Genomic DNA, 20,136 nt, shown 5'->3' with positions numbered 1-20,136 from the left:
TCTGTAAAAATTATTAATCTACTTTTGAATTTAACAAAATTGCCAATAATTTTTGAAAACAATATCGTTCACTGATAAAAGATTTTTCTTCGAACAAGTGATTAAATTAAGTTAAAATATAAATGTTTTAATAATTAAAACTCAGAGTTCAAGATAGTAAAATGTAAATCAATACATGCTCTATTGAATTTCCTACGACTGTAAAAAAAAATTCAAATATCGAGTTAGCATTCCTTGTTTTATCTTAAAAAGGAAACTTCTCTCGGTTGTTGAAGAATGTTAAAAAAAGGTAAGAATAATGTTCAACTTTAATACGTGAGTAAAAGAGTTTGAAAATTATCAAAGATTATGGTGTTTATCTTGATCAATAAATCGTGAAGTTATTCGATTTCCTAAATTTACGTAAACTACCAAAACCCTTCTAACTCACTAAGCAGGAAGTGTGGAAGAATGAAAATTTATGATGTACCAATGTGAACTTATCTAAAAAAACAAAAAAACCCATCTAGCATAAAATTTTTTCGATTTCAGTAGCATACCCAATTTGTTAACGGATATTCAAATGAACTCTTTCGCAAAAATAAGAGCATAAAATTGCATGAAAAAGTACAATAAACAGTGTTGTTACAAAAATGAATTCATTCTTATTAGTTATTATAGTTTGATAAGTAAACATTATCGATTTAAATAAAATAATTTCCAATTCCCAATAGTTTACAATTTTCGTAATCCATATTACACAGCAGGATATATGTCATTACATTTTGTTCGATTTTTTTATATTTATTAATTCACCTTGAATTTTTTTTGCCAACTTAAGTCTGAAAATTTTATATATTTTAGTTTTAGCAAGTTTTCTAGTAAGAGAGTTTCGGAATTTATATTTATGTTTTTTGGTAGCATTTGGTGATAATTGAACTATCCATTTTTTATTTACGAGCTGAATTCAATTCAGAATTTTAGCGAATAAAATTTTTTATCACTACTCTAGAACATATATGTCATTAGTAGTATATTACTGATAACTTTGTTGTTACACTACTATATTAATAATTGACACCTATATTACAATTTCTATTCATTCGTTCATCAATTTGACCATTAGCCAATTGGATTTTTTAAAAGTATATGATATTAGAGCAATACCGATTTAATTGGGTTCTTTTAACTTTCCAGAGCTCTCCAGGTAGATGTTTTTGCTCACTCACACTTACTATATCTATGGAACGACTCACAATTTATCAGATACTCTTGCGTACAAAGGACAATTAAGCATTGTCCATTTGTATCATTTGGAACGCAAATAAAAAGATTAACATAAATAAAAATTGCCCTACAATTAGAGGAATCCGGCCACACTGTACAGAAAGGGTCAAATTTAAAAATTTCCTATGCTCACTCTGTTAAAATCTTGCAATTAAATAGAGGTTAATTTCTTGGCTCTAACAGGATTCTTGAAATAACAAAGACCTTCCATTAGAGAGGTTATATTATAAAAATTTTGAAATGTGAATATGAAAAAAGGCAAAGTCAAATGGTTTATTTTAAATATTACGTGAATTACTATAAATTAAAATTTCTTAGTTATAAATAATACAATTTACACCTTGATGTTTTTTGAGATAAATACAATTTTTAAAAGGATCCTCTCACTTCAATTGTCCCTACACTTTACTATCAAGTTTTTGTCCAATAAATGTAAGTTACTGTAACATGTTAATGTATAAATGAGTGATATTTTAACTACCATTATATAGAAAAAATCATTAATATTTTTCTATTTCGATTGTCTCTCGAACTTATTATTAAAAATATTCTAACATACACATTTTTGAATTTTATTTTAATTATTGCAATATTGTTTTCCTATATAAATTTATTTTAACCATTTAAAGTTAATCGGACAGTAAGTAGTGAATATGTTGAACAGTTGATTTTGTGTCATTACATGGACAAAGATAGAAATAGCTACTGTAACTATTACAATTATCTGAACTGAAAAAAGAACTCTCATAACTAAATGTGTGACTTAAAAAAGTTTTAATCAATGTAGATTTGAAGATTTTAGTTGGATTTGATGAATTCATTTAATAACTACTAATTTGTTTCAGAAATGACAGAAATTATTTATTGAGTCAAATTTAATCTCGAGGTTCAGGTTAACTAGACAATAAGTGATGTAAATTGGTGCCTACTCCAAGTGTTATCAGTGACTTCCAACGAGTCTACACGCACGCTAGTCATTGAATTGGACATTTCAATTAGGACTTCTATCACTTGATATAATTAAATCATTCGATGGTCTTGAGCAGCCAATCTCTCGCATCTGCTACTCCCGATGAGTATTAAGTCAGAATTATGATTTATTTGATAATTTTATGTATCTTCTGAGATCGTTTATCAAACAAACCTTCCGAAAGTCCCTAGTTGACTTTTTATTTTTGGAAATACGGAGCGAATCGACCATCATCAGATTGAATTTCGTAAAGAAACGAGTCTATCGACTTCTAATCTACATATTTATGTTAGGGCAGTTTACCATTATTTTATATCGCTGTATTTTTTACTCCAAGCCTAAAGCAAACGTGTAGGGCGTCAGATTAATGTTGATATCAAGCTCAAAACATGATTCATGTCATGTGAAATTTATAAAAATGATAGCAAGTAAATTATATTTGAATTAAATGACGTAATAATATAAAACGAGTCATCTTGAACTCTTTTATATTCGCTCGCAAATCTCAATTGTCTGTGCAGACATTTGCTGTTATAATCTATTGTTTGGAATGTCCATAGCAAACATTTATTTGTACTCTGGAAATTCATGTTATCAGTAATTAAACAATAATTTTACCATATTCAAAATTTCATCTTTTATCTTTCTCATATAATTATATATCCTTTTTGATGTACTTATGCTTAATTCAAATGTAAAAACTAGAATTTACAATATTAAATTTACAGTATTAATTTCAATGAATATACCTTAATTCTTTATTTGACATTATAGTTTGAATAATTATAGTACTATAACAAATAAATTTTATATTCATTATTGCTCAAGTATTACAGTCATAAAATACATCACTAAATGTAAGTGCAAAAATGACAAGTGCACATTTCGAAATTTAGAAGTAAACATATCCTTGTTCAACAATAAATTTTGAGTTGTCGTAAGTAATTTTTTTATTAAGACACCTTTGAAGTCTCAAGTTTACTTACAAGAACTCAAAATTTACTGTCGAATAGAAATCGAATATATCGCATAAGAAGATAAAAAATCATCTGTGCGCATGCCCAGACGGGTGTTGTCTTTCTCTGCGAGAGAGAAAGCGTCATTTTTCCTACCCTAAAACAGACAACAAACTTTAATTTTGGACGATGGTATGATAAAAAATAGTATGTTGGCCACGGGAACAAAGTAAGATATCCTTACCTGGGTGTTTGCCACCCTCGCCTTAGGCTCAGGATGCAATTTTATACTCAGGTCAGAGTATCATACTTTGCCCCCTTGGTTAACAATGTACTATTTAACTGGAGATACAATATTTAAAATATATCAATTTTTTAATTATAAATCATTTTGATTACAGACAAAATATATCTAATTAATATTTACTCAATGTTAATATTATTAGTTCAATTTTTGGTTTTTATTCAATTATATTAGTTGCTATTGACGTAATAGTAAACACTTGTTTTATATAGAACCAGATATTTAACACATTGCTTGAACATTTGGTATTGAATTATTAACGATATCAAATGATATGTAGCATATTTATTCAATGGAAATTTTATATTTACTTGGTTTAGATATTAATACGGTCTCAAGAACAATCAGCGAAAGATATCACGATGATATTAGGCAACATGTTAAATTGATGATCCATTTTTCAAAATTTATTCGAAAATAACATCATTCAATTATTGTGATTCTTTGTAAGTTATAAGCTGTTTAAGTAAATGTGATTTTATTTCAGCTGTTTTTTCAATATTACTTAATTAATTATTTTTATCGGCAATTATTTTACACCACATTGGTTTTATGACTATGACCACCTATAATCCAATCTCTGTAGTGTGAATTAACTAAAAAAGAATACCTCGAAAATTGTTTCGAGAAATTTGGATAGAATGTACTAATTAATTATTAGAAAATTCGAGAATTAATATTGATTAAATTTTTTAAGTCAAAACAACAAATACTCCGATTGTTTATAGAAATGATTTTATCAAAATATCTTATAGAAATATATTTAATCTTTGTATTGAAAGTGACTTTCGTGTTTGATTAAAAATAATGACCATGATGAGTTTTAATAAACGCTCTCATCATAAATCTATAAATTGTGATCAGACAATTACTGTTAAGAAAGCATTATTCAATTATGTTATTATTTCACATATATCATTAAATGTTTTGTTTCTTCATTATCGATTATTAGAATATACCTTGAATCTATAATGACATGTAATTCTTGTTATAAACTTGCATGTAATAGAGTGCATTAAATTAATTACAAGTTGTGTTGTTTGATATTTATCTATATCACATTTTTATTTTGTTACTAACTAAAGCAAAAAAATAATTTTTATGGGCTAAAAGAAAAGTTATTATGTATGATTATTATCTTATAAATTTTTTACTGATTAAATATGTATATTGTTTAATGATAAAACTAATTAGAAATGAGTAAACATCCTGAAATTATTACAATTATAATTATACTTGAAAATAATTTATCGAAAATTAGATTTGTAATTAAGATGAGAAAAAAATGTCTACTACGATTTTCGTTAATAATTAAATAATATAAAATCGATTTATATATATAAAGAAAATTTATTGATTATAATCACTCAGTATAGTCGAAATCAACCAAACTGTTTTGATGGTATTATTTAACAAGGCTTTGTTATGTCTATAAAACTTTTTTATAAATCCTTTTTCATGGTAGATTTCATTAGAGTATTAGGGTAATTTGAAACTAATCAGATTGTTTCTATTTAAAAATATGTTTTCTTCAAGTCACTCAGAAACTGCTTAACAAATTTCATCTTCTAAAAATAATCAAAAAATTATTGAGGTCAGTCAAATTTTTGTGTTTGTACTTGATATAAGTTCGATAATTTTATCCTCAAAATTTGTAATGTGATGTAATATTCAGTAAACAAGAACCAATATAATTTGTAGATTTCTTATCTTCAAAATCACATTTAGTATAGTCTCAGGTTAAAAAAATTAAAACTTTTGATTGAGTAGTATTTATAAGTTTGTTTTTTTTAAAATTATAATTATATATATTTGGTTAAATTTTTGTTCTTTGCTCTAAACCTCTTCACTGTTATTGCCTTAAACAAACTATAGATTTTTTACATATTATGAAACGTGTAAAAAGTGTCTACAAATCATGGATAGTTTGTTTATATGTATACATTTTACATTGAACACACTTTATGCATGTTATTTTAACACGCTTGTGAAATGTTGAGATTTGCAGTATAGAATCCTTTTGAAGCTGCTTTGTTGATTACGTATTTATCTTTTATAAGTAGTTAAATTAAAATTATCATAGCATTAAAATCATTTTATCAATAATGATAATCACGTCATCAATTGACTTCTGTTACCATTTTGTTTTCAATAGTCCTGATTTTTTCTGGCCATTTATCTATAAAATTTTCTCTTGATTATTTTTAGAGGATCGGTGATTAAGTAGAGTAGATGAAAAAATTATTTATAAGAGTAGATAAGTGAATATATTTTTTTATGATTTTGAGAAGGGCGTTGAAATAATTTATCATGAAGGATACAACCACTTGAAATATCATTAACCACTTTCAATCATTCTATTCAAAACTTATTCCTGTAGAAAAAAATTGCTCATATAATGACGAGGTATATTAATCCTTCAATAAATGATTGAAAAATGATCATCAAAAAAGCAAGAATAAGCTCTTAAATCTATAATATAACTTTATTGAATTCGAATACAAAAATAGTATATTATTAACCATGGGAACAAAATAGAGCATTTTTAACCTAGGTGTATTATTGCTGCCCGAGCCGCAGACAAGCAAACACTCGGTAAAAATATTCTATTTTGTTAGCATGGCGAACATACTTATTAGCTTTCCAGTGGGATAATGTTGTAATGGATCCGGATTCCAAACTTTTATATATCTCCACGTTTTAACGTCTGTAGAGTCAAATACGATAGTTTTCCAGTGGACGTTTGTGGGTGTGTGTTCGAAATTATATTTTGTCTCGATTATTTCAAGTACCAAAAACGATATTAACGTGGGACCAATTGCATTTGATGCATAATTACGCACTTTAAAACTATAATTACAGTAATAATAAATATAATTATGATAATAAAATTCATTAATTTTGCAAACAAAAAAATCTTTTAATTTTTCACATATTGTCTTTCTCTACAAGGCAGAACGTCTCACTTTACTAACCTCTAAACTGAGAATAAAATCAACATTTTCGTGACAATATGACAAAAAGATGTATTTACACCATGGAAATAAACATATAGTCCTTATTTCCACGAAATTTCATCCCTCGCCTTTAGCTCGGGGCAAAATTTTTCTCGCGAAAGAAATACTATATTTTACTCCCTTGATACGAAATATGCTATTTTATCATATTGATGCCGAAAGTGAACTTTTTTTGTAATTTTCAGGTTAAAAAGCTGACAGCCTTTTTCTCTCAAACAAAGACAAAAAATATTGAATATTCTTTCATGAATGGAATCGATGGTCAAAGTGAAAGCCTTGTAAACTTTTTTAGAATAATTACTATTATATAATATTTTATTCGGAAAGACATTTAAAGTAAGAGATTGAAAAAGAAGTCTCTGATAATTCTCAACAAAAGTGTTAATAGACACATCCATGATTGAAGATTTGAACATTGTCGTTTTTATTGATTGTATTATTTTTTGTAGTGAATTTTTTGACGTATGCTATACGTTTGAGCCATAAGTTTTTTTAAGTTTTTTTCGATATTGAAAACGTAGTTGTACATCGAGTAAAGAATAAGTCACTTTTGTTTCCTACTAAAGAAACTATAGATAAGAACAATAAAAAATTGTTGATAAATACAGTAATGAAAAAGAACTGTCGAATAGGTAATCAGTCACATAAGTTGATACCTGAATAGAGTTATGCCTACAAGGGGACCTTGATTATATATTAGTAAATGTCTTGGCCATCATATATACAGTACATATGTATAGTACATGGAAACAAATGTTAGTTCAGCTGTAGTAAATGACTGAATAATAAAATCAATCCAACTTGCCCTACATAAATTTAAAATAATTTTATATTTGAAAAACTTATATGTAAAATTAGTGAAGAATTTGAGCACAAGCTATGATTTTAACTATATTATAGATAACTTCAATCATGTAAGCATTTACCACTATTTGTTCATCTTCTAAGTTTAGTGCATGTCATGAAATATTTTCCACCAGAAGTTTTAAAGGTTCATGTTGGAAGCATCTAATAAATGATCAAATTAATCGACTACTTAAAAGTTTTAATGAAAAAAAAAAATAAATAATTGAATTTGTCAATTAAGAGTAATATAAATGAACTTTAGGTAGAAATAGTTTTCCATTGATTATAATACATTTACTTTCTTTAGGCTCTTTTTTTATTTCATTTCAATAAAAAGTTGGCTAAAATAAGTCGAGTGGTTAGATTATATTATTTACAGTCGCATAGCATCAAAAGTTCAAGTCCTGATTCGCATAATTATGTGAAAATGAAAATTACATTAAATGTAGAAATTCAAATAACAGTAATCTATCAAATAAAAATACTTAGTTAATACATTATGATTACTAAATGCATCAGTTTTTCTTTTATTTGAAACTACTAAATATCAAAGCACGTAGTTTATATTATAAAGTGAATCATTCAAGTAACATGATAACAAAGGTGTCTTTTTAGAAAATTCATTTTTCATTTAATACTGCTTGTTAGTTAAAATTTCAACTGAATGTTTTTGTTCATTAACACCCAAAGAGATAAAATAAATTGAAAAAAAATAATGTTGGAGTAGTTGTTAAATTTATACTAAATAAAGTAATTAAAAACTAGAGAGATTATTGTTTAATAAAGATAACAGTTAGTTTTTATCGATTTCATCAGCATGATACATGTGGTAGTTTATTATTAAATATAACAGCATCTCAGCAACGTTTAAACCTTTATTAGCAACTACTCCTACTATAAGAAATTATTGGATGCTCATAAATGTGTGTCCTAGAAGAGACCTCACAAAACGATTCATTTATTTATGAAATGTGAAAATGATGATGATCATAAATTTTTAAATATAATATTATTGCCGACAGCTATTGGGGGATGAGGGAGGGGATAAACATTATAATCATTGCTCATATTTGTATTTATTCAATTCTATAATCAAATGTAATGTTCATTTTTTGAGCTTTCTGCCATAATTTTGATAAAAACTAAGTAGATTCTTTTATATAGATGGATAGCATAGGTTCGTATATAAATTTTAATCTCACTAGGGAATTTCCACATTTGGGAAAAGAATATCAAAGCAGGATAAGAAGAGGTGGCAAAGTTAGCAGGATAAAGAACTTACGATCAAATGTAGCAAAAAAAATTGCTGATAGATGGAAAAGTTTTTTTTATATTTTCCAGTATCTTTGAAATATTTTTCGAGCACTAAAATACATTGTCATCTTTTTTTATCTCCTAATCTTTTTTGTTTTTCTCACTAAAATATTTGATTAAAAACTTTTGATTTATTTGATTATTAATTTAGGGAGAAAATGTATCCTGAAAACTGTAATGAACTTAGATTATTTTATTTGTAGTCTACTTGTAAATTTTCAAAATTTATTAATACAGCTAAATCACAGATATTTAGGGATACTTTATAGACGAAAAATCTTCATTGATTAGTCTTTATAACTTATTTACTGTTCATGGTATAAGTAAATGAAGTTCTTAATTAATGTCATTGATAAAATTACGATATTAATGATGCACTTAACTACTCAATAATGTAAATATTCTCTCCAACGTTCGACTATTCTCATTTTAATTTGAGAATTACCATCAACTTGAAACGCTCCACGCCCCAGCAAAGCTGTTGTCGGTGATCTTCGACTGACGGGTAAGAAGTCAACTTAGTAACCTATGTGAGAGTCCCAAAACTCTGCATCAGCTACGTAATGGGTGCCAGGTAGTCCTCAATCTGCCGTTCACAAAAACAATGAGGAATCTTTGAAGTCAATAATAAACGATACTTGAATGTCCATCTCAAGGAATGGATTTGGTTCATCGATTAAGTTTTTCTTAGTTACTTAAGTCAACTCAATTTATTCATAATATTTAATTATTCCAAATATAATATTCATACGATTACCAACTAGTATTTCTTACACAATTTCTCTACTACATACATTCAATTACAATAAAATTCTTCAATACCGTACAATATAAAGGTCTACGCTTACTGCTTGATAATTACGATCTGTCTTTACGGTACTCCTGATTCTCCAAATTAAATTCTGGTACATCAATTCTTTTTCTTTTTCAATGCCGTATGGGCCTTCTTTACTCAAGATAACTCGTTATCTTGTTAGACGTCTTATTTTTTCTTCGAAGGTCCGGGCGGTACCACTGCCAGACTAATACTGATTTGACCGTTGTTCTGCTGGTCAATTAAAGGTGTTTGGGTATTCTAATTACGGAGTTAAATGTTTGGCATCGTTTAATTACTCATTATATTGTTACACGGAGAGAAATTTTTCACTGAGAGTTATTGTATAAAAAGAGTGAAATTGATTTCACAGTGGAGGTAAAATTTACTTTATAGTTTTAGAGTCAAATGAGCCGAGAAAAAATATTAGTGTGCTTGAAAAGTAAAATTCAAACTGGAATGATCAAATCATTCGGTGATCACCACTGAAGATGTGTATAAAAATTATTCATAAAAGGAATATTCTTTCTTTCGAAATGGCAGCTTTATTACAATACTAGCTAATTCCTGTGACGTTGTTCGCGTAATGTGCATAATAACGTTACATAACGAATAGATTAATCGAAAATTTCTGAATAGTAAGATCATAGTTTGAATGAGCCAATTATACATACGTATTGTTTTGTGATGATATTAAAAGATAAGTAATAAATTCGTAAGAATCGATAATCGACAGAAATAATTCAAATTTTATTGTGAACTTTGATTCATTGCGTAGTTCCGGTTCTCAAGTGTATATTAAACAAATTTAATTTTTTTAAACAAAAAAAAAATTCCCCATCGGAAGAACTTGAATAAATAGCATAAATCTCATTCTTAATTGTTTTTAACACATTCGATTGTTATTAACAAAAAAATTTGGTTACTACTCATTTTCAGTGGTTAATAACTCTTTTTCAGTAGGCGAAACAAATTCCCATTGGTAGAACTACAATTGATAAAATAGACCTCGCTTAGAATTTTTTACAACAAATTTAATTGTTAAAAATCAAAAAATTTCGGTTCTACTCTTGCAACATCGTTAGTAACTCTTTTTCAGTGAAAAACAAATTTTTTTTGTTGACAGAAATTGAATTGATAGCAGAAATTTCGTTTTTAATTGTTATAAACAGAAAGAGTGTATTTTTATTCATGTTACGTAGTTGGTAACACTTTTTTAATAAAAAAGAAAATTGTTTCATCAAAATCGGTTCACTCGCTTTCGAGATTACTCTGGACAGACAGACAAAAATTCTAAAAAGGGTTTATTTTATATTACATAAGCACGCGAATAACTCTCTGAGCTGCCTCCAAATCACAGGCAGGCGCTTTAATTTTATTTATATAGATAACATAATTTTTAGTTAAAAGTAATATTTGTGTATATCTATAACCTAGTGAATCAATTTTGAATCATAGAGATTTTTTATCTAAATACATTAAAAGTTAGCGAAACATTAAGTTGAAGCGGAAACTTGAAAATGAAATTTTTTAACAAGTTTTAGCATTAATATTATTCACAAGCTTCAGACTTTTTTTTTATAATTGAATAAAAGTAAAACTTTTTTAATAAAAAACCAAATTCTTCTTCTTAATAATTTTGCTTTTTCTATAGTCGTTTTATTATAATAATTTTTCTAAGAATTGTGGAGAGGAATATCAAAATAACTGATTGTGAGTACAAAAAATTATCCAAAGATTGGAGTATCAGAAAAAATGCGTTCAATTCTACTTTCAGTTAAAATTGATATTATTTATAGAAAAAATTTTAATTTTCAGTCTATTGTCTTACTTATTTTTTCAAGAATACTTTAATAAAATCATAATTTCTCAGAAAAACATTTCGGAGAAAGAACTCCAATTAATTGAAACATATTAATGCTTCAATAGTTTTTTTCTATTAAAAGTTTCTTCAAGTGGAGTTATTTAGCTTTGTTCTGACACTTCCCATTCAATGAAAGAATTGCTTTCTTGTCATGATGAAAATGTTTGAAAATGTAAGAATGATTGGATATTGATTAGAGATTTATCATAATCCCTATCTAAATACAAAAAGAAATCATCGTCGAAAAAGAAACGAATCAGATTTAATTAATTTCTGTTTCTTATTAACCAAAATTATCATTTTCACTTGACTACTAAACACTTTTCATTTAAAGTTGATTGAAACAATGAAAAATAGTATTGAAAGTAAATCTAACATTACGGAAATTCAAAAGTTTTTTTTGTCGGAAAATTCAATTCAATTACTAAACATTTATATCCAAACTATTTAAAGTTAAATTGTAAAATCGATTTAATTTTCATGATGCATACAAATGTACGGATTTTTTAACTTACCAGTGGGAAGTTATAGTAATGGGTCCGATTTTGTGAATCCTGAATTTTGACATATCTTCACGTTTCAAGACCCCCAGAGTTGAATAAAATAGTTTTTGAGTATATGTCTGTGTGAGTATGTACGTATGTGTGTGTGTGCATAATTATTTTTTGTCTTGATTATCTCGAGAACAAAAAATGATATCGACGTGCGACCAATTGCATTCGACACATAATTACGCAACTTAGAACCGATTAGGTTTTTAGCCAAATCAGTCAAGCCATTTTTTTTTTGAGAATCCAAAAACTGAAAAAAGATAAATCTTATCATTCTATTCACTGGGAAATTAGTCGTGTAGACCTCTCGGGTCGCACCCAGACCACTGGAGAGTACTGATATTTAGGATATATGTATAATCTTCTCAAACTATTTTTGAACATCTCTGATACCAGTATGAATGTTCGCAATTTAAAAATTTTTTGAGCACATGTCAACATTTAGTTTAAAAAATAATTAATGAATGATCATGTTGGAATTAGTAATAAACCATTGAACGATATTACAACGATAAAAAATAGTCTGTTGAGAGTTGTTATTGCTGTAAAAAATATCATCTTAATGTTTCAGAGGAAGAAAATGATGGAAGTTCGCATCAAAAGGAAGGGAAGAGGGCTAATGTATGATCTCACCATTAGTGATCCTTTGCCTTAAGCGTTATCGATTAGTGTATTATATCAACCTTTCTGCTTTAAGAGTTCTAGAAGATCTTCTAGAAGAAAAATGTCTGAAATAAAAATTTATTTCTCTAATTGAAACAGTAAGAGTTTGTATTTTATAAAAAAAATTTACCGCTTTTAAATACTTACTACAATCACTTTAGCATTAATATATATACTGGGCTCTGATACGTCATCTTCACATAGTTTTTCAACTTCGAAACTCTGTAGAAATATGTGTATTGCACGAAATATAATTGGATTTATTTACATTTCCCCGTCATTTAATATTTTTGTAGTTTCTTTTGTCGAAAATTCTAATCGATTCATTAATTAGAAAAGTGAAGTCAACATGTTAACATTATTCGAATTTCTAGAACTTGCAGGTAATTGTGATCAATGCAGAAGAGAGTTGCGAGTAGGGGCAGGGGAGGGGGGGGGGTTAGAAAGCTCGTCAAATAATCATTTGTCAGAGAACTCTTAAACACTCCCCCCCCCTCCCGCTACCCGCAACGTCCTTTTGTATCAGACATTCATACAGTATACAAATTTTTATAGGCATATTTTCAAATTAAAAAAACTATGTGAAGATGATGCTCCGCGCCCAACATATATATATATATATATTTTCTTGTTTAGCATAACAAACTGTACAACATACTAAAATTTTTAAAAAATCGGAGGTGAGAGCGTTAAACTGCATAATTACCAAATAAAATTTTATTCATGTTTCGTTAAATTATTATGTAATTTTTTACTTAAATTAAGGATAAACTCTTTCTAATAGGATGAAAAAGAGATCAAATTTGTCTTTAATTTTTAATAAAAATTTATTTAAACACAATAAACTTGGCGTGGCTGTCAATTATATGAAACATTAAATTAATTATCGTTTCATCTAAAGCTGTAATAGTCATGACAGCGTCATTCATACTTGGTGCGTATTTTTGTGAAGTCCGTTAGGGTTGTTTTTGGTATGATTTCACGATTTTTTGTACACTTCGCTTTATTAATGCCTTCCCTATACTATAAGAGCAATTACCATTTGTTGTATAGAACCATCTCCAAAATTTTATCACTTTTGCTCTATCTCTTTCTGTTCTCAAGATATGAGCAATTTTTTATACAAAAAAAATATTTACATTAATAATTTGGCGCCACAATAATTCTTTCGTTTTTCAAAGATTTTTTGAAAAATTTCAAAAATTTTTTAATAAAGTTTATATCATTATTGCAGAGAAATTAGAAATTTAAAGAAGCATAACCTAAAAAATACTAATTTGAACAGAATAGAGACACGGTAGTGCCTTCGTCACCGCTATTGGCGCTCAAGACACTACTAAAACAAACGTGTCTTGATAGGCCCAAAACATCGTCAATGCGGTACACATTTTTTACAATTTTTCTGGGGTCTAACAATTCTTTACAAAATTCCATGATTCTTTACAATCATTTTTTAAAACGGTACAGTTGAATTGGTTTTCCCGTAAAAATGCGACTTGTCATTTGATCTAATATTTTTTAGGGCTACTAACAAAGTTTTTTAAAGATCCTATTTTACTTTCAAACGGATATGCAGAATTTGCCCATAATGGTCCATTTTTCTCAACAATGTCTACAAGGTGTTACAATGAATACACATTGAAAGTCTTAAATTCTTTACCATAATACAATTGACAGTCACCGACAAATGTAATTACATTTATTTCATATTACATTATATCTTTATTATTAATATTTGTTGTTAGTAATTTATGAACGCTCTTAGATAATAAAGCAAATGACTTAAATGCTTCTGTTCCTAATATTCCTGTCAAGCATGGAATACCATAAACCAGTAGCCACGATCGTCATTCAGTTGCTTTCCATTTTCCGTTATCACTCGATAATCTTGGCACTCAATTAATTTCTTTTAGTGGCATAATAGATATCAATCTATTACTGTAATTTTACTATCCTTGTCTGTCCATTGGTTTCCATAGTTACCGTTTAACACCCAAAAAAAAACAGTATGCATGCAATCATGAGGGAATCCCTATACACAATCAAAATCGAGTAAACTTGTTAATACAGAACTTCCTTTGACACCACAAATAGTACATATATGTTACGTTTGGTCTTACTACTTCTTGTTGATTCCCTCGAAGTTCACATGCACATACATCATTCAAGTATGGGTTATGACTTCTATTATTTATTTGTTCATTCAAAGAACAAATAAAAAATAGAAGTCTGTGTGTGCGTGTGTATGTACGTATGTGCGTTCGGAACTATTTTTCACCTCAATTATCTCGAGAACGAAAAATGATATCGACGTGCAACCAATTGCATTCGACACATAATTATGTAACTTAGAACTGATTAGATTTTCAGCAAAATCGGTCCAGCTATTTTTTCTGCAGAATCAAAAAACTGAAAGAAATGGTAAACTAGCGAAATTTTATCATTCTTTCCACTGGGAAGTTAGTAGTGTGGACCTTTTGGGTCGCACCCAGACCGCTGGAGAGTACTGATATTTTGTCCATTTAATCTACAATTGTCTTTTAATTGGGCTGTTTCTTCCTCTCACAGTCGTCAGGAAAACCATACTCATGAACTTATGGAGAAGAATATTGAGTAAAGTGACACAAAGATTTTTTTGATCTGGATTTGAACTTGCGATACTTAAAATCCTATCCCAATACGTTGCCACTACGCCATGTAGACTTTGAGAATATTGGTGTCATATTTAAATCTTAAGTTACGCATTCGATATATATATATATATATATATATGATAAAAAAGAGAAAATGAGACCAAATTAATAAGCGGAGAAAAACAGACTAAGATGAGAACAAAATCAGATGAGCTAAAGTTTGCAGGAGAAAAACAGAAGTAGATCCACAACCAAGGAAAAAATCCGACTAATTTCGTAATAAAACAGACAAAATCCTCGATTTTAACTCTAAAAGAGATGAAATTTTTCGACTCGGGTATACATATCTGTAGAAAACATCTACACTGCATAGGAAATTTCCCATAAATTCAGATTCAAAATTTTTTAATCAGATTCAGTAGGAAATTTCCGATGCAAAAAACTAATTCACTCCTATTGAATTTTTTTCAATCAAATTATTTAATGTGGGGCTGAAACAACCTAGGAGTTAGTTAATAACGTTAACCCTCAACCTAAACATTGACTTTAACGGGCTCTAATGAATCCGTGAGAAATAATTGTCCTTCAACTTTCTGCACAAAACTATATTGTATATAACGATAATTATTCTAAATTTTACATTTTTTTATTATTCATTATGTTTTGATAACAAATGCGAGTTTGCAGTCCATGTGACGTCATATATTTTGGACAAGATTAGGCGCGTACGACGCTTAATATTTGGCTAATTATTGTTTACTTTAATCAAAAATATATTTTTTATGAAGCTTGGAAACTTCCATTATCGATAAATTTTAAATCATTCCATCTCAATATCAATTAAATGTATCCGAATTATATTGCAGTATATAAAACAATTATTATTATTCTTGAATATAAAACATTTATTAGCCCCCACTGAAATCTGAGCTAATTGTTGTTTGTAACGAGTACCCAATTGATCTTCCTTTTTTATTGAAAATAATAACAACTTCCTCAGCCCGGCATATTTTTCCGATTCCATCTAAAAATGAGGTTGTTCTTTTTGGTAGTTTGAATATTTCGTTACATTTTTTTTCCTTTAATGTTAATTCTGGACCGCAAACGTTTGGTGGATTCACCAACTTTCTTTTCATCAATCAGGCCCGGTATGGTTACAATTTATTACTTTAGGGGAAGTAAAATTTTTTGATGAGAAAAATATTATCGTTCACAAATTATCTGTTTCCCATTGAAATTAAAGAAAAATCATCTCCATCATATTTTTTCAATATCGTAATAATATTCATTATTTATAAATGCGTCACTTCAATCGAAAACAAAATTTTTTTTACAATTTTACTATTAGTGATTTTTTTTTAATTTTAGATTTTATGATGTAAACAATTTTTGTTTTATTCTGTCAAGCTGCACTTCTAAGCATTCTTCTCCTTCCCGTGAAAATCGGTTGTTTTCATAATTTTCTCATGTACATAAGAAACGATTTTGCTCAAAATCCAATCAAGTATTGGTTGGAAATCGATAAAAATACATTGTCATGAATTTTTATCTGTTCTCATTGATATTTAATATTAAATTGAATAATCTTTAAGTGTTCTAATTGTACATACAAATATTATGATTGATTGATTATGTTCACCCATGTTATTGCATTTGAAGGACTTAGATCTATATTCTTAAACAAACATGAGAATCCTCGGATTTGTGTAATTTAATTTAAAGCTCTATACCATATTTGCACGAGCTTTTGTGTGGTATTGATGCTTTCAAATGTCTTTCTTTACAGAATAATATAATAATCTTAAAAAATTAATTTTCTTTAAGCTTTAGCTTGTTTAAAATGATGATAAAGTTTTAATTTTTTCCTATTGAATATTCTATCACAAAAAAAGTGGTTCTCAGAAATGTTCACTTGTTGTTAATAATACAAATATGTTACTCACCATACAACTCTTCACCATATGCGTTAATTAAAAATTCTATATATTCAAATATTTTACAATATTTATGTACATATGAGGTAGCATCTAGAGATTCTGATCAGAAACATTAATTGAATCTATCGATAATTACTCGATCACATGCCGCATCATATTTGGGATTTTTCGGCAAAATTTTTTACAAAAAATAGAAATTTTAGGAATATTCTGATTGTTTGCAGGTTGGGAAATTTCGTAATTGGAATTCTTTGGCAGAAAATTATTTTAATCATTCTTTCTTAGTTTCATTAACCCTTAAATATAAAACGATTGTTTTATGACAGTAACATTTTCTTGAAGATTTGGCAGAAAATTTGGAACTTCCCAATAGGAAGTTATAGTGATGGGTCGGATTTTACGAATTAGTCCAGCAGTAGTGGTGCAATTAAAAATAAGGGTAGTAGCGAATCTAACCTCCCACTTTGAAATTTGTTGTAAATAATGAAAAAAAGGATCTATGAGGTATATTTAAATTCTTCTAACGCGTAATTTTTTCTATTACTGAAAAGAAGTAATTAACCATATCAAATGAATAAAAACAGACTCATTTCGTTTATAACAATTCCATTTGTTATAAAGAGTAGAAACGGGTTCTATTCGAATTGTTTTTTCATTTTTTCCATTGGGAAGTTGGTCGTGTGGACCTTTCGTGTCGCACCCACTGGAGAGCACTGATATTTTCTCAATTTTAATTCTTAAAATCTATATGAAAAATTTATCTATAAAATACAATAAATAAATGATGATGTTCAATTTTCATTACCTCAGAATTATAAATTAATGGCAGTTTAAAAGGCTGAATGTTATTCAGCAGGTGTATTCTAATTTATTTGATGAACCTAATAGTTTGTGAACGTACATTATGAAAATTCAATTTGGTCCTTTCTTTGACTTTGAGAATGAAAAATAAATGATTTCAGTTCATTCATTCGTAGCTTTTAATCGCGACGGAGGCTACTAGGTTTTCCCCATGCTCAACCCCACTTAACAAAATTTTTGTAACTTGATACGCTGTACTTGTAGGGTGATTTTTTCCTTAAACGATGCGGCCGCAGGCCACATCGGACAGCACACAATTTAAAGTTTATGTTGAAAAAGTAGATTCATTTCTTTTTAAAAATTGAAAAAATTTCACCCCAAGACTTGGAGGCCAATATGATAGGTATTATGGGCAAAACTATATATCATGTGACCAGTATAATATCAGAATGACGATAAATTAGACAAAATAGAAGAAAAGATAATTAAGTGAGATTTCAACCTCTATGGAATTTATTTTTTTTAATTATTAAGTATCTTAAATCTCTATTGACATTTATTCTAACTGAATACATAATTATTTTTTTCAAATATAATATTTAATTTAATAATAGTGATTCAAAGGCAGCTATGTAAGGCTTTGATGACTACAAAATTCTGCAAGATTGTAGTGATCAGATCTACACCGGTTGATAGTAGTGACGAGCTTCCTGCGTACAAACTAAGGTTTTGACTGCTCGTTGTGGTATTGCTTGGAGTAAACCTTTCCTTTGATCCTCTCTATGATCTTATTTCATCTGCATACATAACTATGGCCTGTTCCTTGTCGAGAACACTAACCAGAATGGTGTCAGGATTATAGGAGTTTATGATGTTTTTCTTGACACGGCTAATATTAAAGTCGTGAGTGAACTATTTCTTTAACTATGCGTTAAGTCATTTACATATTACATAACATGATACATATGTTTATTAGAAGTATGATATTTATGTGTATACATGGATTTTATTATGTATAAGGTTAATGTTTTAATTTTCAACATTTATTATTCCGGTAAAAAATATAAAAACGAATTATGATACATCATTGATCATTTAAAATATATATAATATCTGTATCGTTTCTCTTTTTGAAATTACTTACATATATACTTATCAATAACATGATTACTCGTCCTGTTATCAATATTATTAAATTCAATAAAAATATTTACATATGTAAACCTATATTCTTGTTTCGATACCAAGTACTAGGGTAGCGTAGGTTTAAATCGTACGTATGTGAGCGGTCGTAGGTTCGAATGTTCTTGTAGGAAAAAAATTTGTTTATAAAAAAAATTTGATAAAATTATACCTATCAGACAATATCGAATCCTTTTGTGGCATATTAAGACAAGAAAATAATTTCGAAGTCGTATTTTCCTTTTGAATCCGTTGATTTCCTGTTGGAATTGTTCTTATATTCTCTGTTTAATTAATATAAAATCCTATCGCAGGACATTCTCTCTTAAAATGAAACAGTGAATTGTCCACTGTTTTTTGCACTGATTTTGAAAATCACTGCTAAAATAGTGTAATGGGTTGAGTTCGCTGTTAGTAACCAGTGAAAGAGTTTGATCCTAGCGCTCTCCAATTAGTTTACGAGTTTTCATTGCAAATTAATAGTGTATGTTTTAAATGATGATTTCTCTAATTGTATGTTGTGATTTTCAAGGTAAGTAAAAAATTTTTAAGGTTATATTGTAGACATGAATACTTCTTTGAATAATAATTCATTACACCATGTAAAGGTATAGTTTTTGATAAAGGAAAGAGTCTCAGCAAAAAAATGGGAAGAAACGTGTGTTCCATTAAAATTTTCAAAGAATAAAGAAAGGTAGAAAAATTAATTATTTGTGAGAAAGAAAATTTATATCTCTCACAGAATTACCTCAATATATCTAAAAATGTACAAACATGTTCTTTACATATCTAAAAACATGAATGAAAATTTTTGAACCTTTGTGATGACCGGAAGTCATTCACTTAAAAACAAACAAACTTTAATAAAAACAAGAAAAAAAAATTGATGACTTCCGGTCATCACGAAGGTGCGAAAATTTGCATACATGTTCTCGAAGATGTCTAGAACATGTGTATATAATTTTTTTTTTGCTAAAAAATCGAAAAAAGGTACACAAAAAAGTATAGCTAGATCGAT

This window comes from Chelonus insularis, unplaced genomic scaffold (assembly GCF_013357705.1).
Source record: "Chelonus insularis isolate UGA/USDA-ARS -01 unplaced genomic scaffold, ASM1335770v1 contig_6_pilon, whole genome shotgun sequence".
NCBI lineage: Eukaryota > Metazoa > Arthropoda > Insecta > Hymenoptera > Braconidae > Chelonus > Chelonus insularis.
The sequence above is the reverse complement of the archived record's forward strand: the minus strand, read 5'-3'. Positions refer to the sequence as shown.